Below are 18,294 nucleotides of genomic sequence, written 5' to 3' on the forward strand. Positions count from 1 at the left end.
TGGTATCTATCATCTATCATCTTTCTCTCTCTATCACCAGGTCCAGAGCTTTTTATCTGAGAGGTTTGCATATTCTAACACTATAATTGTAATATTACTGCATGCTACATGCTGACCTGGCTGGAGCAAGCAGCTTCCACACAACAGTGCACAGAGCTTTATTTCTTCCTGATGTAAATCAGAAATAAAGCACGGAGCCCAACAACTGCGTTCATCTTCCCCCCTCCTTTCCTTTGCCCTTGTCTCGGGAGCCAGTCCCCTCAGGGCCTCTGCAGGCACCGGGCTGGAAGTCAGTTCACATCTGAGAACAATGCTAGAAAGCTCTTTGCATGCAGAGCCAGGCAGATTCATTCTCACAGAGGCCTTGAATAAACTCTTCAGGCTTGTCTGGTTCTGCTAGTCACAAGCAAACCTAGTTTTTTATTTTTGAATTACTTGAAAGCATACTACCATACTAGGAATAAGAAAAAAAAATCCCTTTAATTGAATGCCTGTGTTAGAAAGTATCAATTTTTTTATTTATTGAAACTAGATTTTTTTCTTGTATAATATATCCTGGAATAGAGTTTTCCCTTCCTCTACTCCTCCCAGTTCCTCCCCACCTCCCCTCACATCTGGATTCACATCCTTTCTGTCTCTCATTAGAAAACAATTTTCTAAGTGATAATAATAAATAAAAAACATTGGAGTTGGGCAAGATAAACAGAAGGAAAATAGTCCAAGGAACTGTTAGGGCTCAACCCCAGGACAGATGGCTGGGGTGTCTGTTTAGCATAGCAAAGGTACCTGGCTGTCATGTTTCCCCAACATCCCTCAGCCCCTACCTGTTACAGAGGATGGCTGGCATATCCTGCCCCTAACCTAAACATCTCCAGTCCAGGGGCTCGGCTGCCTTGTTCCCAGCTGCCCTTCCTTATATAACCCAGCTATTTTAGCTACCTGGCTTTTTCAGCTACTCTTTACTCTCTGGCTCTCCCCTCCCCACTCTCGTCACATGGCCTTGCTCAGGGCCTCGCTCTGGTCCTCCCTGAGGTCTCAGTTTCTGGCTATGCTATTCCTCATATCCCTAATAAACCTCCCCCACCATACCTAGCAGCAGCCATGTGCTTCGTTTTTCATTTAGGCACAAAAGTCAGAGACTGGTTCACATAGTCAGGAATCCTATAAGAATACTAAACTGGATGCACACACACACACACACACACACACACACACACACACACACACACGTAGAGGACCTGGTGCAGACCCATACAGATCCTGTGAGTGCTGCTTCAGTCTCTGTTAGTGCATATGAGCTTTGTTCAGTTGACTTATAGGATCTAATCTTCCTGATGTCCTCCACCTCCTTTGGCTCTTACATTTTCTGCCTCCTCTTCCAGGGAGTTCCCCAAGCTCTGAGGGGAGGGATTTGATGGAGACCTCCTATTTCAAGTTATGTGTTTAAATTTCTCTCTCTCTCTCTCTCTCTCTCTCTCTCTCTCTCTCTCTCTCTCTCTGTCTCTCTGTCTCTCTGTCTCTCTCTGTCTCTCTCTGTCTCTCTGTCTCTCTTTCTCTCTCTGTCTCTCTCTTTCTCTCTCTGTCTCTCTCTCTGTCTCTCTCTCTCTCTCTCTCTCTCTCTCTCTCTCTGTGTGTATGTGTGTGTGTGTGTTTCTGTATTTTCAGTCTGTGAGTTTCTGTATTTGATTCCATCTGCTGCAGGAGGAAGCTTCTCAGATGATGGCTGAATAAGGCACTGATCTGTGAATACAGTAGAAAAATCAGCTATAGGGATCATTTTAGTACTCCTTTTTTTTTTTTTTTTTTTTTTTTTTTTTTTTTTTGACTAGTAGTATTTGGCTTTATCCTAAATCTCTAGCCTATCTAGTTTCTGGTTCCTGGTCACCCAAGCAGTCTCATGTATGGGTTCCATCTTGTGATGTAGGCCTTAAGTAAAATCCGACATTGGTTGCTTCCCACAAATTACCCCAGTGTGGTGGTTCTCAACCTGTGGGTCATGGCCATTTCACAGAGGTCTCATATCAGATAGCCTGCATATCACAGAATTACATTATAATTTATAAAAGCACCAAAACTACAGTTAGAAAGTAACAACAAAAATAATTTTTAAGGTTGGGGGTTCACCCCAATGTGAGGAACTGCTTTAAAGGGTGACAGCTTTAGGAAGGTTGAGAATTATGGCCCTAGCATATCATGCAGGCTGGACACCATTGTAGATCAAAGAGTTTGTGGCTGACTTGATGACTACATTTATCTTTTGGTAGAATACTTGGAGTACCTTCCTGTAGCAAAGAGGCTAGAATTTAGGGGTAAAAATTCTGTGTAGGTATATGGCTCAGCTTCTGCATGTTCAAGCAGTGTTGCCTTCAGCAGTGGGTCCTTGCTGTCAGTTTGGGGAGAACAACCTATAGTCTCTGTAACAAGTATTTTTTTAATAATCTTGGCAACAGTGCTATTTTTAATAATACTGTTTCTTTATTCCAAACAGCAAATTTGTGAGGTGGATTTTAACCGTTTAATTTACACAGTCTAAAAGGAGCATAATTAAAAAGCCAATGAAAGCAACTCATCCTGGGTTCCTGCCTTCCTTTTGACCAGCCAGCTGAAATTTTTCCTGCTTCATTCCCCATTTCTTTTTTTTTATTTCTTTTTTTTTATTTTTTATTAGATATTTTCTTTATTTACATGTCATATGTTTTCTCCATTCCCAGTTTCCCCTCCAAAAAACAAACAAACAAACAAACAAAAACAACAAGAACAAACCCCTGTTTCCTCTCCCCTCCCCACACTTGCCCCCCACCCTCTCCCACTTATTGGCCCTGGCATTCCCCTACACTGGGGCACAGAACCTTCACAGGGCCGAGGTCCTCTCCTCCTATTGATGATCGAATTTGCAATCCTCTACTATACACATGCTGCCAGAACAGTCAGTCCCACCATGTATAGTCCTTGGTTGGTCATCCCCCATTTCTTTATTCCAAAGATCTTCTTTGTCTTGAGTTCCCAGCAAATGGATCTGGAGATAGGATTCTTGTGAAAGGCAAGTTGTAAGAAGAGAACTCAAGAAGAGAGGATGCACAGGAAGCAGCAAGTGCACCCAGGATGCTAAGCAAGGCGTGACCAGGTACCAGCATCAGTTCATGCAACCTGGGTGAGACAAACTAAACTTTCCTGGAGGGTTGGGATGCCGTTTCATCCTTCAGTCTGTCCTTACCTCCTGGGTGTGACTTTAGCAGCCAATGTTCATGGCAGCTTAGAAGTAGGTCAGTCAGTCATCACCATGGTTCACCACTTGGCTCATTTGCTTCCTCGCACTGTTTCCCATTCTGGTAGAACCGTGCCACAGTCGGTACAATATATTATAGTTCCTAAGGTGCTGTTGGTCTTGAAGTGCTAACTTGTATTCCACTCTTCCTCTTTATTCACATTATTTACTAGGCACCTACTCTGAGCTAGGACGTCGTACACATCTTGGAGGCTTACAAGGTTGGAAGACCTGTCTTCTTAATGCCTACAGTTTCTGAGCTCTGAGCATTATATCCTCATCTGGCAGTGGTTGCTATCTTTTCTCATTATTTAAATCTCCCTAAGAGCCAAGTGAGGCACCTGAAGGTCAAATATATTTTCCCCTGGCTCTTATGAGGAGTAGTTCTACCACTTTGTGACAGTCAGGGTCAATTACCTCTGTTATTATGGAAAGTCCTCTTTTATGTTACTTATTTTAAAAGATTTGGTGGTGGTGGTGGTGGTGGTGGTGATGGTGGTGGTGTGTGTATGTGAGTGTGTGTATGTGAGTGTGTGTGTGTCTGTGTGTGTGTGGGGAGAGAGAGAGAGAGAGAGAGAGAGAGAGAGAGAGAGAGAGAGAGAGAGAGAGAGAGAGAGAGAGAGAGAGAGAGAGAGAGAGAGAGAGAGAGAGAGAGAGAAAGAGAAAGAGAGGTGTGTGTGTGTGTGTATGATATGTGTGTGGACTTACAGAGGACAAAAGAGGACAATGGATTCCCTAGAATGAAAGTTACACTTGTGGGTACTGAGGACCATCATTTAGGTGCTCAGAAAGAGCAGCAAGTGTCCTTAAGTGCTGAGCCATCTCTACAGCTCCTTGCAACTCCTATTTACACCAGCTGGGTTAATGTCACAATATCCCCCAGGTGACAGGATGCCCAAGTTACAGTTTACCAAACTTCTAACTTGTTGTCTGGAAGAAGAGTTCCTTTCTGGGATCAAGGAATTATACTACTCTAACAACACAGGGTCGTAAAGCAGAACTCCTCAGGTGGGTGACTAGGAGGAATGCTATTGTAGCTATTGGCAATCCATCACCATGTGATGGTGGCTGATTAGGTATAAATGTCAAGCTGAGAACGATGCCTCTTTCCCTCAGGTATCTTCTCCATGCAGACACAACAACTTGATCCACATCCATGGTGTTGCTCTAAAGCTGTTTAGTGTATGGTACCTGGCAGGGAAATGCCCCTTGTTGTTTACATAGCTTGAGTCTTTGAACCTCCTAGAGTCTGATCTTAAATGACTCTCTTTTTTTTGTGATGAATTGCTACTATGCCTGCCTGACCTTGTGACCTTAAGTGTGGCCCCTGTAGATATGATGGATGCTAAAGGGGACTTCGGATGGCTGAGCATGGTAGATGCTCATATTTCCTAGAGCTCAGGCCATGCCAGTAGCTTTTTCTCAAATGTCAATGTTCTCTTTCTTAGGTTATAGTCCTAGAGCTCTCCTGCCTCTATGAGGGTGCTCCCCTACCGACCTACCCACTCCTACCTCAGTGGCCTAGCACTCCCCTTCACTGGGGCATTGAGCCTCCACAGGACCAAAGGCCTCCCCTTCCATTGATGCAGATAAGATTGCCTCATCCAGCCTTTATACTGTTTATAAAGTCTTTGGAATACATGACTTTTGTAAGGTATGTTTTCTGGTTCATTTTCCTGATTGACAGGCCTACTGAGGTTGCCTCATATAAAAGGGTGAAATGTGATTGTTCTGCACAGAAGAGCATCTTTCTCTTCTATTATCTTATAAGGCTCCCGGAACTAGGTTTAGTGGTCATCAATTAAATGACCTTCTAGACAGTCTACTACACCACAGCTGCTTCCAGGGCCAAAGACATGGCTTACATCCCATTCCTCTGGCCAGTAATTAGAGTTTTGTAGTTCCAGTGTGTGCTTTTACAGGCTGCTCGTTATAGGAGAGGAGCCCACACTTAACCCTCTTCGAGCCCCCCTTAATGTGTACCCAGCTGCACAAAGCTTTCAGAACTGTGGAAGCGGGACTGCTAAAAGGCTTATGAAAACAGGAAAAGGTGAGGGGCAAGAGTGTCCCTTGCTTCCCTGCCCCCCCCACCTCCAAATCCCATCCCGTCCATGAACACACTGTATATACTGAACAATTTATCCAGCCAGGGCTACTGCCAGCACTTTCCCTTTTCCAAAAATGCAATCAGAAAGTGCCATCTGGTTAGTCAGTGTTTAGAGTCATCATTGTTATTTTCTCATTAAAAAAATTCATCTGCCTCCTGGGTTTGATTAGTAGCTGTCTGTCTACCTTGCAGGGCATAGAGACAAGCTCTCATTTCCCTTTCCAGCTTCCAGTCTTGCCCTGAGCTCAGATGACTGGAGCCTCTAATCATCTAATCGCTGTTCTCCTCAGCTGAAGTGGAGCTGTTGGTTCTGCGTAGCATTTACACTTAAATCTAGTGTCTCAGTATGATGGAGATGCCTGAGTTTCTTGCAGAGGCAGAGAATGATATATGGACTTGTACTCGGGTGGTTTATTGAGGCAGCAACCTTGGAGCAAAAGGTGGGGGTGTGGAGGAGTGTGGAAATAGAAGGAAAATGTAAGGCATGGGTATATGAATTACTGCCATGGATAGATAGGCTCTGAACTGGGACCACTGGGGCATTCTGAGGAATGCCATCATTCTGAGAATCTTTGCCATCAAGAAAAAGGGAGAGACATTATAGACTTCCCCTTCAGTGTTATTCAGGGCTGCTTCAAGAGAGTAAATTTTCCCACACTTGCAGGCTAAACACACGTATACACTCAGCAGGCTTCTGTTACAGTAGCTTCAGGGGAGATGGGGGAAAACCAGGGCAGAGAGCAGTGATGGGCAGCACAAGCTCTTAGTGAGTTTCTAGTTGTACAAAGTGATTTTACATTTATATGAAAGTGTTCATTGAAGTTATGGCTGGAATATGACATGAAATGTAGAGGGTGTGAGCTGGAGCTGAAGATGTGGTTAACACGTGCTCGCACACGCACACGGGCACACACGGGCACACACACACACACACACACACACACACACACACACACACACACATGAATGGGCGATGCATGGATAAAGACGGAGGAAGTGCAGTGAAGAGAGGGAGAGAGAAGGAGGAGTTAATAGCAAGCTCTTGTGGTTTCCTATTCTAACACGTCCAGTCTGATTTCTAGACATGCTAGCCCTTACGGCCTCCACACACCCACGAAGTCAAGATTTCCTAACCATACCATGCCATCTCATATTGATAATGGAAACATGTGGGCTGTCGTTGAGTTTGAGAAAGGCCTTTTGCCTCAGGTAGAGTTATCTTGAGGGAGTTGAGTCTTGGAAAACTTGATGTTGACCAAAGCCACCATACTCCAAGTGGTTTTGAGGTTCTTACTTGCAAATTCAAAGAAGGAAATTCAAGAACTAAGGAAGGTAAGTTTCAGGAGAAGTTTAATGTAGATACATTGTTAAGAGTTTAGGAGAGGAGCCTGGGGTACAGCTCCTGTGGAATGAGAACAGGCCTTAAGAAATAGGGCATCAAGTCTGGGGCCTTTTGAAAGAACTTATCACAGAAGCTGGGGCATGAAATGATGGGGACTGGAAAGAGCTGTTCATTCCATATGGCCTGTGATGGTTTGTATATACTTGGCCCAGGGAGTGGCACTACTATTAGAGGGTGTGGCCCTGTTGGAGTAGGTGTAACCTATTGGACTAGTCACTGTGGGTGTGGGTTTTGTCCTAGGTTCCTGGATGCCAGTATTCTGTTAGCAGCTCTTAGACGAAGATGCAGAACTCTTAGCTCCTTTTGCACCCTGCCTGCCTGGACACTACTATGCTCCCACCTTGATGATAATGGACTGAACATCTGAACCTGTAAGCCAGCCCCAGTTAAATGGTATCTTTTGTAACACTTGTCTTGGTCATGGTGTCTGTTCACAGCAGTAAAACTATAAGACATGGCCCAACTACAAGGTGCCCAGTTGCCTTCTCTCAGTTGGTTGGTCATGTTCTCATCTTTACCTTGCAGGCAAAGGTACCAGAACTCTTTTCTGGCATTTCTAGCCTTCAGCAAAGATGTTGTCAGAACTGAACTGCTACTTTGGGTCCTTGCCCTACCTGACCAGTTTCTATCCATGTTCTCATCAGTAGAGTGTAATTTCTGTTTTGGTGCAAGGTGATGTCTTTTCTTGAAATGTTGACACTTATTTTCCACGGTTCAATACTTTAAACTAACCTCAGATGAAACTCTCTGCTAGAAGGTTCCATGGTTTCCCTGATTCCTTTGTAGTTTTTGTAACTTACACCATCACTCTGCAGAAATTCTTATTTCTACATCTATAGCTCCAAAAGAGACACTCGTTTACTACAAAGCCTGGCTAGGATTTGGGAGGGATTGTACCTTTTTTAATTTCATATTCTAAGTGGCAAACAAAGACCTTGTTTCGGTTCTGCTTGTAAGCCTCTGGTTTTTGAACTCCTCGACATGGTGTTTTTAGATAATGAGAGGGCTTACTCTCCTTGCAGCTGTCAAGACTTGAGGGACCCTATCTTATCCTTACTCCAGTCAGATTCTGCTTCAGCCCAGGGCTTTGGAACTCTGGCTTCATGTGATTACTTATTTTGATTTTGTTACGTTTCCGGTCCTTGAGATCATGTTTTGACTTTTAACTAATCTACTTTCTTATGAGATTATATGTCATTTAGAATTACTTGGAACATTTGGTTGGACACACCTAAACTACACCTTAAGTAGACATCTCTTCCAAAAAATGATCTTGGGAATTCACCACTGATTTCCATAGTAGCTGCACCAGTTTGCAATCCCATCACCAGTGGATGAGGGATCTTTTACCCTTACATCCCCTCTAGCATCTGCTGTCAGTTGTTTCAATGACCTTTGCCATTCTGGCTGGGCTATGATAATAAAATCTTAAAATTATTTTGATTTACAATTTCCTAATTTCTAAAGGTGATAAACACTTCTTTTTGAGAAATTGAAATCTTTACATTTTCTTCTTGTTTTGAGAACTCTCTATTCACATCCTAGACTCATTTTTGGAGTCTTTACTTTTGTAAATGTTAACATATTATTGATATTAAACATCTGTCAGATATACAGCTGGCAAAAGCTCTTTCCTTCTGTAGGCTTACTCTTCACTCTGTTGATTTAGCTGTACAGAAGCTTCGCATTGGTCAATTGTTGGCCTTAATTCTTGGGCAAATAGAGCCCTGTTGAGGAAGTCCTTCCCAAGATCTATACCATGTAGGATGCTGCCTATGTTTTTTTTTTTTTCTAGCAGTTTTAGGTTTCAAGTTGGTTGTCTAGTAACAAAGAGTCAACCCTGAAAATATTCATATAGGTAACATTATACATACTGAACAGATTATATTTAGGGATATATATGCCTGCTATAACAATTAAATTACAATCTCAGAAAATCTCAGCCAAGTACAGAAGAGATATTTTCCACTTGTGCAAAGATTTAAGAGATTTTACTTTTCTTAAATCATTTTAGAAAAAGAAACCTCTAAAGAATATAATTTTTTAAGATAGAAAGTTATAACCTAGGAGATCATATGATTTACAACTCACAAAGCATGGAATCTAACTCAAGAGTAGTAACGGGAGATCCTTAGAGACAAACGCACTGGCATCTGGACTGGGCTGGATTGATGGGCTAAATGGTGGTGGAGAGAACCTCAGACACCAAGAAGGCAACCTGTGGTGCATGGACTTATTAACAAGAGAAAGGCGAGAAAATAAAAATGCCAAATCATAATGTTTCCCATGCCAGGATAGAACTCACAATTCAAATACAAGATAGGTGCGTGTCCTCGGGACAGTTGCTCTGCAGCTTTCTGCTTTATTTGACATGATTGACATCCCTAAGATTTTATAGATTTTTACTCTGTTTGAATTCTTCTGACATTTCATCATAGGTAGAGTTAGGTTACAGAGTTTTGAGTAGAACATTAGGAAATTGTCTTCTTCATAGAATATATCTGAAGATATGTTGTTTCTATTTTATCTTAGCTAATGAGGTTAGTTGCAATCACTTTATTATGCTGTTTTATTATTTCTCTCCTTATAGTAAGTTTTCCCACTGTAGTTAACTTTTGGAGATGCTTTAATCATGTATCAATATATTATTTATATGTGCACAGACATGTAAATGTCCTCATCAAACTTGTATATACAAGGTTAAAATTAGTAATTGGTTTAAACCTGAATCAACTTTTTAAATTATATTTGAAAAATTGACCAGTCTAGTGGTCAATCTACAACAGATCTGTAATTCTACTTACTTTGGAGGCTGAAACAGGATTGCTGTAACAGTGAGGGTAGCCTGGGCTACAGTGGGTACAAAGCTTTCTAAAATGGTAATTTTCCTTAAAAATATAGGTATTTGCCTGTATTTTCAATAAGGAACACCATTTGCCTTTCTTTCACAGCTTCATTTATCTATCTACTTATTATCAATATATGTACTTGTGGGTTCTATTCACTGGGCCATAATCTACCATTGTCCTTAGTTAATTTTCTAAATGTTCCCAATTTGGCAGGTGGAAGTGCCTTAAAACAGGTTCTGGTATCTTTTCAATGTGTCCCTGTCAATTTTCTCAGCACCTTTGTACTTTGGGACACAAGATTGTTAAAGGTTTATTTGGTATTTTTTTCTGGCTAGTCCACAACTCGGTCTGCTATGTTTGGTATAGAATGGTAGTAGACACCAAGCTGGGCTGCTTGGTGCTACGGTTGTTTGGAGTCTGTTCTGCTTTTTGCTCTGTGCAGAAGGTCATGTGTACTTTTGTTTTTGCTGCTGCTGACTTCATCATTTGCTAGATAATGGGACTTAGATCCGCTAAGTCCCCATCACCGCATCAATGGCTGGATCTGAGATTCCCAAAGCTGTCCAGGTGGTCCATATTCAGGCCTCTTCTGCTTTTTGGATCATTAACATTTAAATGGAGACTTTCAATATGTAACTGTGCCTACTGATAAAAGATATATTATCTCTCTCCCTGTAATGTTTTTCCCTAATGCTTTAGGCTCTAAGTCCATAATTTTATGTAACAAAATTTACTCTTTAAAAATAGGAATGATATAAGGGTGGAATTTGAAGTTATTCCCTGCCTTTGGAGGCTGCTGATGTTTTTCTAATACATGTAATACACACACTCACACACACACACACAGACATAGACATAGACACACACAGACACCCACACAGGCACATACAGATACACACACTGAGACACACTCATAGACACACACAAACACAAAGACATACAAACACACACATAGGCATACACAGACACACACATAGACACAGACACACACATAGGCACACACACAGACACACACATAGGCACAGACAAACAAACACACACATAGGCACATACACACACACACATAGGCACAGACAAACACACACAGACATACTCATAGACACACTCACAGACACACAGACACACTCACAGACTCAGACACTTTCACAGGCATACTCACTCACACACACATACAGACACAGAAACACAGACACAGACACACACACACAGACAGAGACACACATATCTATAATGTATATATATAGTATATATAACATAAATATACACATTATGTAAAAGCACTAGGTATTAACTCTGGTCTAGGTCACAGCTAAAAAACAGTATGGAGAGAAGAAAAACTGTGTCCCAATTTCTGCCATATGGACAGCACAAATGTGAGCTTAGTACTTCATTCTGGCGAGACCGTGGCTTTCATTAATCTCACACTCGTAGATGATGAATGAAAATTGTTTTGTCACACTAGGCAGATAGCTCCTGCAGTGTAATGAATCCCAACTGAAGGGCTGGATGAATTGCCAGTAAAAATGTTGTGTGTCTGCAGCTTAGCTGAGACTCACCAGTGAGAATTTTATAGGCAGTAATTCCAGACACGATGGTTATTCTCCCTTAAATCGAGGAGAGTGACAAATGGAGCCAGGGGCACTCGTGTTAATTACATAATGCCCAAAAGCAGCTGGCCAGCCAGGATAAAGGTTAACAGGTTTCTTGGGGTGAATGAATGCTCTGTAAAAGAATCTTCCTTAGAAGAAAAAGAATTTGGGGGCCAGCACATATTGGTGAAAAGTGATTGCCACCAAACCCTACAATTTTAGAACCCAGGAATTCATGTGTTGAAGGAGAGAATTCTCTGACTCCCACAGGCTGTGCTCTGAGCTATGTGTATGCACACATAACAAATGTAGGCAAGAAAATTAAAAAGTGACTTTGGTGTTTCTGGGTAGACCAGGATCACCTGGGGTTTTATTAAGCCCAAATCAAATTCTACAATAGGGGAACAAGAAAATATTTGGATACTTAAAGAGAAGAAGACACAAAACATTCACACTAATGCTTGGTCATTCTGGAGTCTAAGACCTGAAATGGAACTTAAATGGGGGACATGACATTTTTAGAGTCTAGGACAGCTATTCCATAATGATATCTGCATGTAGCTTGGTTTTGGATTTATCACTATGTGTACATAACATCCAAAACTTACCTGGTAAGTACTGTCCTTGCCACACTAACTGTGAAGGGCAAAGACTGCAACGGCCTTTTTGTATTTCTTGAGCTTTGCTTGGTCATTTCTTGGTCTAACAGTTCTATTTTTAGCTACAAAGCACTAACATTCCTGGGAAAATATGGAGTCTTGCTTCTAAACCAGTCAGGAGAGGGGACCAGAACAATCAGTACCACCAGAGAGATGTTAGAAATGTGCATCTCCTGACATCATGCAGACCTACTGAATCAGAATGTACTCTTGGGACAAGATACTCAGGCCAGGTCTTTACAAAAACAAAACCTTGGGAAGCAATGCCTGAGAGTACAAAACTTCTCCATTGGGAACTTTGTTTTTCAATTACAACAAAGTACCCAAGAGTAAGAAGGTTATAAAGAGTAGAAGATTATTTCTCTCAATTCTGGAAGCAGAAAAATTCACTACTAGCATTTCCAAGATGGTATCTTCTGGATGCATCACTGGGGAAGAACATTCTTTCTTACATGGCAGAAGACATTAAAGGGATCAACTCATTCCTGAAAGCCATTTTCTTCCTATGGCATTAGTTTATTTGTGAGAGAAGTGCTCTTGTGACTTAAATACCTCCCAATACTGCTTCATTATTATTCATCCAACACTGGAGTCTTTTAGGAGACATCCAATCTGTAGTATTGGCTTCAGGATCATTTCCTCCTCTATGTCTTGCTCCATTTCCTTCTCCTACTACTGCAAAGGTTTATCCTGTGCTGACTCACTGCATTTGATTATCAGACATTGCCCTGAAAATGACCATGCCCCTGTGCTGAAGTTTTTGTACTGAATATTGTCAGGATAATTTTATACTGTGTTTGCCCTGATCCCTGCTGTTTTTCATTATTTTTGCAATAAATTGTCATTTTCAGCCTTTCTTTTTTGGCACATGATTTTTTCCTTCTCAGCAGGTATCGCCCTTTACTCATATGGAGAGAGTCCTAGAAGATCTTTCTTCCTGAAACCCTCTATACATATTACATGCTGGAATGAATCTATTTTAGGCTCAGCTTGGGAGCTCATTAAGATGCCATTTTCATAACATCCAATGACCATTTGAAAATATCTGGGCTAAAAACAACTTATATAGTTACCAATATTTTTAAATCAGGAGAGTTTACAAAGAATTCAGACTCGTTTCATGTCTTGACAAAAATGGAACATGGCAAAATAAGGCTGCCAAAATTTCCTCATTTGGTACCAGCTGGAGATGGGTAGAGGCTGGCCCACTTTTACGCTTTATCACCTTCCAAACTGCAAGTCTGAAGGTCCCAGGATTTCCCCCAGGTTCTGTTGTTTTCTGGATCTAGCCCATGTTCCTAGTGCTTGCTTATCTCCCATGGCTGCTTGAATTTGGGGCTATAACCCAGCTTTTCAGATACAGTTTTTAAAAGCATCCATCGTGCTTCTACTCCTACTTTTATAATGGTATGCTGTCATTTAGTTCCTTTCCTCTTATGCTAGGATATTGGGGTTCTAAACACAGAAATATTGGTATCCCTTAGAACTCTGCCTTGAGTGGAGAGCTCATGATGTGAAAGGGATGCCTTTAAATGACACAGAAACCCACCAGGCCATGGTTTAGTTCTTCATAGTTCGTATCAAACCTCTTAGAATAATACAGGGTCTTTTTGGAGGTCAATGGGTACATGATCATATCCAATAATATGCTTTGGGAAAGAAGTCAGTTCTTAACACTCATGTTTTAGTTTATGTTTAGAGACTAACATTTAAAATTCTCAGAGGTTGATTTCTATAATTGTTCATGTCCATTTATACTACTGACTTGAAAATCAATTGGATAATTTGGATATCTCTAAGAAGTCAAATGCTGAGATAAAAGATGCGGCATTGCATCTTTAATAATTTGCATAAATTATCAACTCTGTTTTCAGTATGCCTGTGAGACATTATCATGCACAAAGCACTTTTGTGGCATACGATAACAGAGCCCAGTCCTCTGAAAGAGTAGGGAGATGTTTGTTAGTAGACAATGAGAGGGTAGGGCAGAATGGATGCTGCTAATTATTAACTAGTAGGATTTTCACATATCCTGCTTTCTCAGCATCAGTGGCTGAGAGTGTGTTGCAAGGCAGTAGGCACAGGGATGAAGGATCTCAGGACTGCATGCCTTGGAACCAGCAGTTTACATGGTGAAGAGGTTAGGGGCAAAGGCAGCAAGTGCGCACACCCGTGCAGTTAGCTCAGCAAAGAGGATCCTTAAAATTTCTGGTGACATGATTACTCATTCGCCCTGGAAGGCTTTTGTTTCACAGCTTATGATGATCTAATGTGACAATTAATTTATTACTAACACCATCATGCCTGACCCAAGGTGGGGGGAATGGCATACAGGGTCAAGTATGAGATTATGACGTGTATGTTGGGACAGTGTGTCACATGCAAATAGCAGACAGCAGTGAAATGTGTGGTAACATGCCTAGAGAAGACAGAATTTAGAAGTATATCACATGGGCTCAGCAGACAGCCTTTTAACAGGGAGCAGAGACTCTCCTGCAGATCCCACTAGTGCTTGCCACAAGCCGGGTTCTTCTGCTCCTATCAAACTAGAGAAATCCTACATGGTTGAGATTTTTACCTCTCTGCCCCTCTTTTCTTTAAACTAATTTTTAAAATTATACATATGTACATACATACATACATAAGTTATTTTTATTAAATTTCATAAAAAGAATATTTTAGAAATTACATGTTTCGCCCTTCTCTACTTTCTACATCAAACTATATCCTTAACCTTAATTGGATCCTTATCTCAAATAATTACCTCTGATAATTCTTCCCTTCTCGCTTTCTCTCTATCTGTGATCTTCTCAGCAAGTAGAGATCAGTTGATGATTCCTAGTCTATGTTGCAGTAGGATTATCTACAATTCAGATAGGCACTAATTTCCCTTCTCACCTCTATTTCAGAAAATGAATATCAGTAAGATTTCTATAAAGAATCCACTGTGCCCTCATTTTAGGCTTCCTTTTTTTTCTCTTAAGATCTTCCAAATTATGAGAATCCAGGATTCTATTAGGTTACTGGTAACTGACAATCTCAGTGTAGGAAGTGTGCTAATGGAGGGCAGAAGGGATTGCCTACCACAAATTTGGCACTATATAGAAGGCAACACACACACACACACACACACACACACACACACACACACACGCATACACACACATACACTCAGTCCATCTTTAGACAGTTTACTGAATACTATGATTTTAGTGAGACATGAATAATGATTTTATTTTCCAACTACTTAAAAAATTTCATTTTATTGACAAAATGTACATATTTATGGTTTTCTTTCTTACGTTATAGAATCTCAGATTTTGATACATGCTTGTGTATATAAACACATGTGTTTATATATTATCAAATGGCTGAATAAAACTAATGAATAATGGATTACCTTGTGTTCAAATCACCATTTTTGTGTGTGTGCTAAAATATTTAAAATGCACTCTTCACAATTTTTAAGTATTTTATGTTTTCAGGCATATGTGTGCTGTTAATTGTAATCACTAAATGTTATAATTAATATCTTAAATTTATTCCTACAGTTTTTCCTCATGTTTTTTATCCTTTGACCAATACCCTCCCCACTGGCTTGGCTACCTTCCTCAACATCTGCCTCTGGAACACATTGCTCTGTCTTACAATTTTCTGGGGTTTGACTTTTCCAATGTCTGTCTTTCCACATATTTCATCCATTTTTTTTAATCTCATTAAAATTTCAAACAAACACCATCATGACTCCACACTTGTCACGTATTGAAACATTGATTTGCTTATAGATGAATGGCTAGGCAGGCAGAGACAAGTAAGCAAGCAGCCTGCCTCTGCAACACACTGGCTGCCTTTCCCTACCCTGCCCCCTTTCCTAGCTTCCCATGCTTGGGTTGCTAGAAAGAAAAAACTGAATGAAAGTGACAAATATCTTTCCTTCATTTCTTGGCCAGCTCTGCCTGATGCCTCCCTGCTGCTCTTCCCTACCATCTGCGGAGTGTAGAGTGCAAGGGGAAACTGAAAGAATAGATTGATGTCTGAATACATTACAGAATTGTGTACCAAGGCAACAAACTATGAAGTGCACTTTGTTCTTTGCCTCTGTCTTGAAAATTATATGATACACTGACTTGCAAAACCAGGTTGGATTCTCCAGTTCCTCAGGTTCTTGGATTTTGTCTGCCAATGTGATGGCATACAATGAACAGTTCCTGCCTCTGTCTTATTCTCCATCCAGGGCCCAAGGTCTTTCCTGTTTTGAGTCTGTCTCCTGTGATCAGAGCCTCCTAACAATTGTGTATAACCCACCTCATCCACTTATTCAAGGCTTATTTTATCTCTTATTATGCATTCCACACAGCAAGCTCTTGATTTAAAAGTTTGTGCTCCCACATGTTACAGCTCTTTTAGAATTTGTCTAGCAGGTGTTCTGACTTCGGTCGGAACCCCGCCCCCCCAAGAAAAAGTTTGTGCTCCCATGGAGAATAGACTGAGAAAAGAGGAGTCTCTTGTAGGTTGTGGAAGCAAGACTGACACCACTAGGCAGGAGAACTCTGGAGTATTGCATACTCAGAATGTGAGCTATAAGAGGGTGCAGGTTTTGCATAGGCTCGTGCCTTTGCCCAGATGGGGAAATTCATGACTTTCGAAGAACCAGGGTAGGTCCAATTTTGTCTTGTTTCTCTTTATTTTTCTTTTCTTTCCTGACAATTTCACAGATATATTGTGCATCATACTCACCCCCATTCTTATATCTCCAATTCTTTCCCTATTTCCTACCCCTACTTTTTCTCTCAGCTTCATGTTTTCCTCCCCCTCGGTCCTTCCCCTCCCACCCACCCCCCCATTTGCAAACCCACTGAATCTACTTGGTGCTTCCTGTGTGTGCATAGGAGTGGGACAATCTTTTACAGCATGGGTAGGTAGCGTCTCAGGACACACATCCCTGAAGAAAACTGACAAGCCTGCTAGCCATTGGTTGATAATGGGTCTTAGATGGGCATGAGACTTCCTAACTCCCTCCCCCATCCATGCTGGGACTTGGGCTGGCTTGATCTCCTGAGGTTCCTGTGCCTGTCATCACAGTGAGCTCATTTGTACAGTGTTGCTGTCATGTGTGGCTTCCTGCTTCTTTTTCGTCCCCTTTGTCTTCTTCTTTTGTTTTTTTTCCCTTCTTTTCTCTCTCCTCATCCTTTTCTGTCTCTCTTCTTTCTTTCTTTTTCCTTCTTTATAGACATACATGATAGACACCATTCACTTACTATCTCATGGATATCATTGAAGTCAATGTCCCACTCCTGATGTGTGATTTGTCACCCCTTTCTCTAGCTAAGAGAACATTTCTGAGTGCTAGAGAATGATCATGAAGTGATTATAGTAAGTCACTTGCAAATGTCGTTGCTGATGGGCATAGGAAACCACCCTCTACAAGCTGTGGAATGGCTAGCGATACTGGTGTCGTCACTCATCCCCTGGATGAGATAAAGTAAGACTAGCCACAAACAGCAAAGTCCTCCAATGAAGCGAGAGGATTTGACTCGAGAGGGACCCAAGTTTGCTGTCCTGCATTATTTGATATTGTTTCCAAGGCATCTGGGGTTGTATTGAAATCTCTAAATTGAATTATTGCTCTGTAAGCCGGAGGTTGTCACTAACAGAAACTTTTAACTGTTTTCTGTCAGTTATTTAAAGCTATTCGTTAGTATTTTTTATATGTATGCATTTGCTCTGAGTCTCCCAACCAAGAAAAAAAGCTTGTGAGATATTTTCAAAAACATAGCATGTCGGAGTACATTTAGGAAACATTTTACATTGGTTACAGCGTGACAAGGTACACAGGTCCTGGGTGTTAGTTGTGCGCACCTTTAGCTGGGGCCGATTGACAGGTGAAATGGAGAGGCCAGGATGGGATTGTGAAGGGGATTAGAGGGGCAGATTGAGATGGAAGAGAATATGAAACTAGGTATCTGAAAACAAAATAAAACCCAATTTTGTTTTACTCAGTACTACGAAAACTGTTGAATTATTCAACCAGAGAGGCAAATTAAAAGGGATGCATTTTAGAGAATATATCAGGACCTCGAATTAGCAGTTCATCTAAGGATATATTGCAGCAGATTAAATTTCACTGATTTCAACATTTTGTTTTTCCAACCATCTGATTAGAACTTATTTTTAGTATTTTTCTTAATGATCATCTCAAAATGATGTTCTTAGGTGTAACTAACATCTTTTAAAGGTGCCAAATCTGTATAAGTAAAAACTTACAGTCCATTGCCCTCTTCACACTAACAGGTGAGATGGAATCCCTTGGATTGGACCCATCCTTGTTCCTTTTCTTTGTTGGAGGTTTAATGATTGGAAACACAGTGAGATGAAGAGAGAGAGACAGGGAAATGAAGAGAGAGAGAAAGGGAGAGAGGGAGA

At 41.1% G+C, this 18,294-nt stretch overlaps 1 protein-coding gene and 1 non-coding gene across 2 annotated transcripts in view; both read left to right on the forward strand.

Moving 5' to 3' along the window:
- The window catches only part of Grxcr1 (glutaredoxin and cysteine rich domain containing 1), a 119,683-nt gene that overhangs the window by 20,352 nt on the left and 81,037 nt on the right, over positions 1-18,294 (forward strand). The window lies entirely within an intron of this gene.
- Positions 16,259-16,323, forward strand: LOC116071678. Its single transcript, XR_004111068.1, has one exon. It is a non-coding gene; the product is annotated as a U7 small nuclear RNA (small nuclear RNA).

This window comes from Mastomys coucha, unplaced genomic scaffold (genome assembly GCF_008632895.1).
Source record: "Mastomys coucha isolate ucsf_1 unplaced genomic scaffold, UCSF_Mcou_1 pScaffold22, whole genome shotgun sequence".
Classification (NCBI taxonomy): domain Eukaryota; kingdom Metazoa; phylum Chordata; class Mammalia; order Rodentia; family Muridae; genus Mastomys; species Mastomys coucha.